The sequence below is a fragment of the Anopheles stephensi genome, unplaced genomic scaffold (genome assembly GCF_013141755.1).
Source record: "Anopheles stephensi strain Indian unplaced genomic scaffold, UCI_ANSTEP_V1.0 ucontig206, whole genome shotgun sequence".
NCBI classification, from domain to species: domain Eukaryota; kingdom Metazoa; phylum Arthropoda; class Insecta; order Diptera; family Culicidae; genus Anopheles; species Anopheles stephensi.
In genome coordinates, this window is record NW_023405132.1 from 40,385 (window position 1) to 50,480 (window position 10,096).

The window sequence follows — 10,096 nt, forward strand, 5'->3', positions numbered from 1 at the left end:
TTTTCACTTTTCATGATCTAAGGCGCGTTCCGACGGCGTTTTGAACAAATTTATGAGAAAAAAAATTTTGACCCTCGGACCAAAATTTTTTCGTTCGGGGCCCCATGGCCTATGGCCAGTATGGGAACTCGGGATGCCGATATGACAAAATTTGTCAAAAAATCACTAAAAAGTCGCTATGGCCCATTATTTAGAGCTTGTTGAGACCTTTCTAAAACACCTTGGTTGACCCCTGTCCGATAAGTAGTTTTCGAGATATTCGAGAAAATGTGATTTTTTGGGACTTAGAAAATTTTTGACCCGTACCCTAAGAAAAAGTGATTTTTTCATAGGACGATTTTTTCTTCGCAAATACTGTTTGGTTTCACTTTTCATTATTAGAAACGCGTTCCGAAGCCATTTTCATCAAAATCTCGTGAAAAAAAAATTTCACCCCCGGACCAAAAGTTGGCCGTTCGGTGCCCTATGGCCTATGGCCAGTATGGGAACCAAGGATGCCGATATGCGAAAAAGTGTCAAAAAATCACTTGAAAGTCGCTATGGCTCATTAAATAGAGCTAGTAAAGACCTTTCTAAAACACCTTGGTTGACCCCTGTCCGATAAGTAGTTTTCGAGATATTCGAGAATAAGTGATTTTTTGGGACTTAGAAAATTTTTGACCCGTACCCTAAGAAAAAGTGATTTTTTCATAGGACAATTTTTTCTTCGCAAATACTGTTTGGTTTCACTTTTCATTATTAGAAACGCGTTCCGAAGCCATTTTCATCAAAATCTCGTGAAAAAAAAATTTCACCCCCGGACCAAAAGTTGGCCGTTCGGTGCCCTATGGCCTATGGCCAGTATGGGAACCAAGGATGCCGATATGCGAAAAAGTGTCAAAAAATCACTTGAAAGTCGCTATGGCTCATTAAATAGAGCTTGTAAAGACCTTTCTAAAACACCTTGGTTGACCCCTGTCCGATACGTAGATTTCGAGATATTCGAGAAAATGTGATTTTTTGGGACTTAGAAAATTTTTGACCCGTGCCCTAAGAAAAAGTGATTTTTTCATAGGACAATTTTTTCTTCGCAAATACTGTTTGGTTTCACTTTTCATTATTAGAAACGCGTTCCGAAGCCATTTTCATCAAAATCTCGTGAAAAAAAAATTTCACCCCCGGACCAAAAGTTGGCCGTTCGGTGCCCTATGGCCTATGGCCAGTATGGGAACCAAGGATGCCGATATGCGAAAAAGTGTCAAAAAATCACTTGAAAGTCGCTATGGCTCATTAAATAGAGCTAGTAAAGACCTTTCTAAAACACCTTGGTTGACCCCTGTCCGATAAGTAGTTTTCGAGATATTCGAGAATAAGTGATTTTTTGGGACTTAGAAAATTTTTGACCCGTACCCTAAGAAAAAGTGATTTTTTCATAGGACAATTTTTTCTTCGCAAATACTGTTTGGTTTCACTTTTCATTATTAGAAACGCGTTCCGAAGCCATTTTCATCAAAATCTCGTGAAAAAAAAATTTCACCCCCGGACCAAAAGTTGGCCGTTCGGTGCCCTATGGCCTATGGCCAGTATGGGAACCAAGGATGCCGATATGCGAAAAAGTGTCAAAAAATCACTTGAAAGTCGCTATGGCTCATTAAATAGAGCTTGTAAAGACCTTTCTAAAACACCTTGGTTGACCCCTGTCCGATACGTAGATTTCGAGATATTCGAGAAAATGTGATTTTTTGGGACTTAGAAAATTTTTGACCCGTGCCCTAAGAAAAAGTGATTTTTTCATAGGACAATTTTTTCTTCGCAAATACTGTTTGGTTTCCCTTTTCATTATTAGAAACGCGTTCCGAAGCCATTTTCATCAAAATCTCGTGAAAAAAAAATTTCACCCCCGGACCAAAAGTTGGCCGTTCGGTGCCCTATGGCCTATGGCCAGTATGGGAACCAAGGATGCCGATATGCGAAAAAGTGTCAAAAAATCACTTGAAAGTCGCTATGGCTCATTAAATAGAGCTTGTAAAGACCTTTCTAAAACACCTTGGTTGACTCCTGTCCGATACGTAGTTTTCGAGATATTCGAGAATATGTGATTTTTTGGGACTTAGAAAATTTTCGACCATGACATATATGAAAAGTGAATTTTTCATAGGACCAAAAAGTTTGTCCAAATAGGGTTTTGGTTCACTTTTTATGGTCAGATAAGTGATCCGATGCTATTTTCATGATCATTAGAGGGATTTCACGCTGTGACCAAAAATTTTCATACTTCATACTTGTCCCCGTGCCGTACATGGGAGGACCGGGGGAACATGTCTTCGTAAGTCGTGATGTTCAGTGACGGATTTCTGGGACTTAGAAAAAAAATGTGCTCTCAGGCACATTATATGTTCCATACACACATTATTTTCATTCTTCATACTTGTCCCCGTGCCGTATATGGGAGGACCGGGGGAACATGTCTTCGTAAGTCGTGATGTTCAGTGACGGATTTCTGGGACTTAGAAAAAAAATGTGCTCTCAGGCACATTATATGTTTCATACACACATGATTTTCATTCTTCATACTTGTCCCCGTGCCGTATATGGGAGGACCGGGGGAACATGTCTTCGTAAGTCGTGATGTTCAGTGACGGATTTCTGGGACTTAGAAAAAAAATGTGCTCTCAGGCACATTATATGTTTCATACACACATGATTTTCATTCTTCATACTCGTCCCCGTGCCGTATATGGGAGGACCGGGGGAACATGTCTTCGTAAGTCGTGATGTTCAGTGACGGATTTCTGGGACTTAGAAAAAAAATGTGCTCTCAGGCACATTATATGTTTCATACACACATGATTTTCATTCTTCATACTAGTCCCCGTGCCGTACATGGGAGGACCGGGGGAACATGTCTTCGTAAGTCGTGATGTTCAGTGACGGATTTCTGGGACTTAGAAAAAAAATGTGCTCTCAGGCACATAATATGTTTCATACACACATAGTTTTCATTCTTCATACTTGTCCCGGTGCCGTATATGGGAGGACCGGGGGAACATGTCTTCGTAAGTCGTGATGTTCAGTGACGGATTTCTGGGACTTAGAAAAAAAATGTGCTCTCAGGCACATTATATGTTCCATACACACATTATTTTCATTCTTCATACTTGTCCGGGTGCCGTATATGGGAGGACCGGGGGAAGATGTGTTTGTAAGTCGTGTTCTTCAGTGACGGAATTTTGGACTTAAAAAAAATAAATGTGCCCTCAGGCACATTATATGTTCCATACACACATTATTTTCATTCTTCATACTTGTCCGGGTGCCGTATATGGGAGGACCGGGGGAAGATGTGTTTGTAAGTCGTGTTCTTCAGTGACGGAATTTTGGACTTAAAAAAAATAAATGTGCCCTCAGGCACATTATAAGGTCCGTCCATTATACACATACCAACACACAACTCTGGTTCCCTAGTACCACACTGCAGGCGCCCACGGCCCCGACGGATGCGGAGCCGAGCACGCCAAAGTGCGACTGTCGATCACCCCGTTGTGACACGACAATCAGTCAGTGTATAAGGTACCCGGTACTGCCAAAGTGTGCGTCTTTACTGACCTTCGCCGAGTCAGTGGTATGTGTATCCCTTTGAAAGAGTTGCTTTCGCTCAACTCTACCAAGTGTGCTACACCATCTTGTGGTTGTAGCGTGCGCGTCAGCATATTGTGCCGACGATGCGTTTGGCAACCTCACTCTCGGACTTGTTTGATGGGTAATGATATGTCCATTATACACATACCAACACACAACTCTGCTTCCCTAGTACCACACTGCAGGCGCCCACGGCCCCGACGGATGCGGAGCCGAGCACGCCAAAGTGCGACTGTCGACCACCCCTTTGTGACACGACAATCAGTCAGTGTATAAGGTACCCGGTACTACCAAAGTGTGCGTCTTTACTGACCTGCGCCGAGGCAGTGGTATGTGTATCCCTTTGAAAGAGTTGCTTTCGCTCAACTCTACCAAGTGTGCTACACCATCTTGTGGTTGTAGCGTGCGCGTCAGCATATTGTGCCGACGATGCGTTTGGCAACCTCACTCTCGGACTTGTTTGATGGGTAATGATATGTCCATTATACACAAACCAACACACAACTCTGGTTCCCTCTGGTGTGCGTCTTTACTGACCTTCGCCGAGTCAGTGGTATGTGTATCCCTTTGAAAGAGTTGGTTTCGCTCAACTCTACCAAGTGTGCTACACCATCTTGTGGTTGTAGCGTGCGCGTCAGCATATTGTGCCGACGATGCGTTTGGCAACCTCACTCTCGGACTTGTTTGATGGGTAATGATATGTCCATTATACACAAACCAACACACAACTCTGGTTCCCTCTGGTGTGCGTCTTTACTGACCTTCGCCGAGGCAGTGGTATGTGTATCCCTTTGAAAGAGTTGGTTTCGCTCAACTCTACCAAGTGTGCTACACCATCTTGTGGTTGTAGCGTGCGCGTCAGCATATTGTGCCGACGATGCGTTTGGCAACCTCACTCTCGGACTTGTTTGATGGGTAATGATATGTCCATTATACACAAACCAACACACAACTCTGGTTCCCTCTGGTGTGCGTCTTTACTGACCTTCGCCGAGGCAGTGGTATGTGTATCCCTTTGAAAGAGTTGGTTTCGCTCAACTCTACCAAGTGTGCTACACCATCTTGTGGTTGTAGCGTGCGCGTCAGCATATTGTGCCGACGATGCGTTTGGCAACCTCACTCCCGGACTTGTTTGATCGGTAATGATCCTTCCGCAGGTTCACCTACGGAAACCTTGTTACGACTTTTACTTCCTCTAAATCATCAAGTTCGGTCAACTTCGGCCGTGCCAACTGCAGCTCACGAAGGAACCGCGGAAGGTATGCCTCCAGAGACCTCACTAAATAATCCATCGGTAGTAGCGACGGGCGGTGTGTACAAAGGGCAGGGACGTAATCAGCGCTAGCTAATGACTAGCACTTACTAGAAATTCCAGGTTCATGGGGACCGTTGCAGTCCCCAATCCCAACTAAATGAGCATTTGGGTGATTTCCCGTTCCTCTCGGAATGGGGGCGCCTATTGGCGAGAACACGCTGCTGCCCACATTGTAGCACGCGTGCAGCCCAGAACATCTAAGGGCATCACGGACCTGTTATCGCTCACTCTCACCTTGCTAAACACAAGTTGTCCCGCTAAGCAGGGCAAACTAGTGCGACGACCGCCCGCGAAGGCGCCGCCGCCCCGTAACGTCAGGTGCGCCCGGAGGCACACTGCTGACAGCGTTCTAGTTAGCTTGTTTGAGTCGCGTTCGTTATCGGAATTAACCAGACAAATCATTCCACGAACTAAGAACGGCCATGCACCACTACCCTTAAATTTGAGAAAGAGCTCTTAATCTGTCTTACCTCGATAAGTTCGGACCTGGTAAGTTTTCCCGTGTTGAGTCAAATTAAGCCGCAAGCTCCACTTCTTTTTTTTTTTTTTTTTTTTTTTTTTTAAAGCCACGTGTTTATTTATTATAGATCAATATTTTGTTGCGGTAACATATACCATTTACAATAAAACAGATACAAAACGCGCATGAACAAATATTGGTTGACAAATAATAAATAAACAAACTCCATTGCCGGCGGCCTTCCCGGCGAGGGCGTAGCCACCGGCGGCAATGGCGTTCCTCTCTACATAAAGTGAGGGCCCGCGCCCCGCCTAACTGTTCGACAACACTACATTTAATAAAAAATGACGGACACGAACATAACTCCTAATCACAGACGAAGCGGGCGTGCCCGCAATTCGCCATTTCTTCGGTTCCCTGATGCTTACTCTAACATTAAATGCATGAACGCACATGCACACAGTTAAACAAGCAAAGACAGTCTCCCTATTACGATTGGACGGACATCCGCACAAAACGTAGACGACAAATGACGCTTATAACACAAATGGAGTACTCGCACGCTATTGGTCGGGTACGAACGTACGCACAAAGCGGAGAACGCAAAATGCCGATCGTACCCGAACCGAGCGCACGCGCGCTCTCTCTCGCCCGCCTGTGCGAGAACGAACGACCGCACAAAGCGGAGACGGCAAAATGCCGGTCTCGCCCGGTCGTTTCTCGCACGCTCTGTCACTAGCCAGTCGTTGCAGCCTAGACCGCTCCCACTAAGTGTTCATGGTAGCGATGGCGGCTTCGACGTCCGCCGACGTAAGAACACTATGGCGGTCCGCTCTCGTGGTTGGCCCATCGTCGGGCTTACTCCTCCTTTGGTTTCGACAGCGCATTCGGCCCGAACGCGATGGCGGCAATATACCGGCGCGTCATTGGGCGCGGTATCTTATTGCCGCTGGTTCCGCCTTTGCCGACGACGAAGAAAGTATCGGCCGATGGCGGATCTCGTTCGGGCCGAAACGGGCGTTGTCTCTCCGGCACTCCGCACTATCGTTTTGGTCCTCTGCAGCCGTGCGCTGCAATGCGGTGCGGTCCTCCACACCGGATGCAGCTAACCGCACTGCTGCAGGTGGCCGCCCGATGGCCAGGTTCTCCGCAACGGATGCAGCAGTTGCTGCGGTCGGGTCCGACGCAGTTCGCCGCCAAATGCCCCCTCTCCAGGCACCGGAAGCAACGGCGCTTTGCCGCTTCCAGCATGGGGGCCTCCTCCAGCTGGCAAGAAGCGTAGTCGATTAGCAAGCGCTTCTTGCTCAAGATGGCTTCTGCCTCGACACGCGGTAGCCGTACGCGAGCCCGTTTCGTCGCGTCGGCCCTCTCCCACATCCGCAACGAGGCCACCGTTGGCTCCCTCGTAAGTGCCGCCCTCAGTGCTTCCCGGATGGTGCCCGCTTCGGTGAGGTTGTCAACGTTCTTTAGAAGCACCTCCGCCATCTCGGTAAGGACCTTGGCAGACCCAAGCTCCCCCAGCGTAAATTGGATGCGGCGACACAACGCCTCGGCATCCACGTCACGTGCCAGCTCCATCCTGAGGTTACCTTTCGGGGTCCTCTTCCCGATGCGGATGTGCCTCTGATCCTCCTGCAGGGCCGGGCTCGTCCGGATGGGCCTGTAGATCTCCGCGAAGGAGACCCCCGGTGCCGGAACCACCAAGATCGCGTCTGGTCGTCGGCGTCGGGCCCGTCGGTTCGCCTGTGCAGGGCGTTGGCTCGGTGCGGCAGGTTTCGGCTGTTGCCGCTGCTGGGTTGCGGCTGAAGGCTGAGCCTTTTGCCGCTTCCCTGCCACCTGCCATCCGGATACCAGGGCGTCCCGGTACGTTTGTTCCTGCTGCCGACGGGTTTCCGGTGCCGGAGGGTCCCGCGGCTGCAGGGGTTGGGATCGCTGCCCATGCCCGTCTCTCGTCTGTGCCTCGCATTGCAATTCCCGCCGCAGCTGCTCCTGCATCTCCAGCAGGCGATGCTGGGCAGGACCCAGCGACTGGCGTGCTTCGGCTCTCTCACGTTGCTTGGTGCGCCTGATCGTCCTGTTGCTGGGCCCGGATTTTGACTTGGTTGTCGCTTGGCTTCCCAAGCGCACGCCAGTCACTGAGTCCTCCAGCTGCTCGATTGTTCGCACGCCCGTGCGATAAATATTCAGCTCGTGGCGGAGTCTCGCGTTCTCCGCCTCGCTCTTCTCCCACAACACGGTCATCTCTTCCAGCTTCTGCAAGAGCTTCTCGAAGCGACTCGTGAAGTCCTCTGCAGGCGGTGATGGTTCCGCTTCCCGTTCCACGGCTTCGATTTCTTCTTCCGACGGCGATGCGGCTGGCGCCAGCATCTCGGGAGATACCGATCTCCGTGGTGACGGTGTGGGGGCAGGGGCGGGGGCGGTCCTCTCTCGCGCTTCCGCATCCGCCTCTCCTAATGTCCCTGGCGTTCCCCTCGGGGCTGGCGTGGGTGCTCCCGGTGCGCTGCACAGCGACGACAGCGTTCCCGGCGACAGGAGCGTCACCACTACTCGCGGCGACATCTTCATCTTCTTCGGTCTGACGGTTACGGTGGCTTCCGCATCCACCGACCCGTCAGACCTACTCTCCTCCTCTTGCATTTCTACCGCTAACCGGTTTGTTGCTCTGCCCAGCAAACACTAGGCTTCTGCGCCTAGCCGGTATGCGGTCCGCATTCGCCTTAGTCGCGAAAGCTCAGTGCGGAGCTTTTGTGGTTTGTTTCCGCGATATGGCTTGTGCTAGTGCCCCATAGGTGGCGCTGGTGGCACTAAAGGGGAGAGCTCTCCCAGGACATCAACCGGAATGTCCGATCAGCTCTCCACTGTGCACTTGTCAGTCAATGTGCACGCAACACACCTCGCACGCACCAACCGACACTGACACACACTGCCCTTCTAAGTACAGGTGCCCTTAGCACGTGTTTTGCACCGTTGTTTTTTCACCGTTTTGTGGTGCTGTTTTAACACTGAATGTTTATTTTTTCCGTTAACGGAATGATTTCACAGCACTCTTTGCTCCTGTAATGTTTTTTCACCCAACTGCGGGTGCGGGCTCCCTTTCCACCGCACCGAAAGGGAGCGCTTCGCACGCACGCACTCACCTCACCACACAAGCACTATTCCGGTCACACGCGCCGAAGCGCGACGCAATGTTTGTGTGCCGTTTTTAACCAAATATTCACGGTTTTCCGCCGGGTCTTCACTCAGCTGGCGTACAAACTGGTCAACTACACACTTTGCACGCACGTTTCACTGCTTGGAAGATTTTTTTTTTTGCTCAAAAAACTGTTTTTTACCAGAAGCTCACGAAAGGCGTCCGCTCGCTTCGGTTGACAGTTCGCCTCTGCAAGCTCCACTTCTTGTGGTGCCCTTCCGTCAATTCCTTTAAGTTTCAACTTTGCAACCATACTTCCCCCGGAACCCGATTTTGGTTTCCCGGAAGCTACTGAGAGCACCGAATGTAGTAGCGTCTCCCAATTGCTGATTGGCATCGTTTACGGTTAGAACTAGGGCGGTATCTAATCGCCTTCGATCCTCTAACTTTCGTTCTTGATTAATGAAAGCATCCATGGCAAACGCTTTCGCTTCAGTTGGTCCTACGACGGTCTACGAATTTCACCTCTCGCGCCGTAATACCAATGCCCCCAACTACTTCTGTTAATCATTACCTCTGGGTCTATACAAAACCAACCAAAAGACTCAGACCGAGGTCATGTTCCATTATTCCATGCAAGATTATTCTCGGCCAACGCCAACCCTGGGCGGGTGTGGACGCTTTTGTACTAGCCTGCTTGAAGCACTCTAATTTGTTCAAGGTAAATGGGAGCTGCCCGGGCACCACGCACCGGCTCGGGACGTGCCCGACCGATCACGAGGTTGACGCCCAGGCACACCATTGTGAGTCGCAGCCGCGAGCTCGCGCACGAACGTATCCGGCGTGTGCCGGGCGCCCGCGGCGGTCGCGTGTCTGGACGGGGAATCAACTTCGAACGTTTTAACCGCAACAACTTTAATATACGCTAGTGGAGCTGGAATTACCGCGGCTGCTGGCACCAGACTTGCCCTCCACTTGATCCTTTTTGAAGGATTTATGCTCAATTCATTCCAATTATGGACCATCGTTAGAGAGGTCCATATTGTTATTTCTCGTCACTACCTCCCCGTGCCGGGATTGGGTAATTTACGCGCCTGCTGCCTTCCTTGGATGTGGTAGCCATTTCTCAGGCTCCCTCTCCGGAATCGAACCCTGATTCCCCGTTACCCGTCGCAACCATGGTAGTCCTCTACACTACCATCAATAGTTGATAGGGCAGACATTTGCAAGATCTGTCGTCGGTCAAGCGACCATACGATCGGCATCCTTATCCAGACTTCAACTCAAGCCGCCCGGAGGCGATTGGTTTTACTAATAAGTGCACCAGTTCCACCGCCCGCAAGCGGACAGCGGTCCCGGCATGTTGCATGTATTAGCTCTGGCTTTTCCACAGTTATCCAAGTAACTGATGGGTGGATGATCTTGTGAATTATGGCTGTTGTACTGAGCCTTATGCGGTTTCACATTCATTTATGTTTGTACTTAGACATGCATGGCTTAACCTTTGAGACAAGCGTATATTACTGGTAGGATCAACCAGAATTCGTCTTCGTCAATTGCTTGTTCGATATTT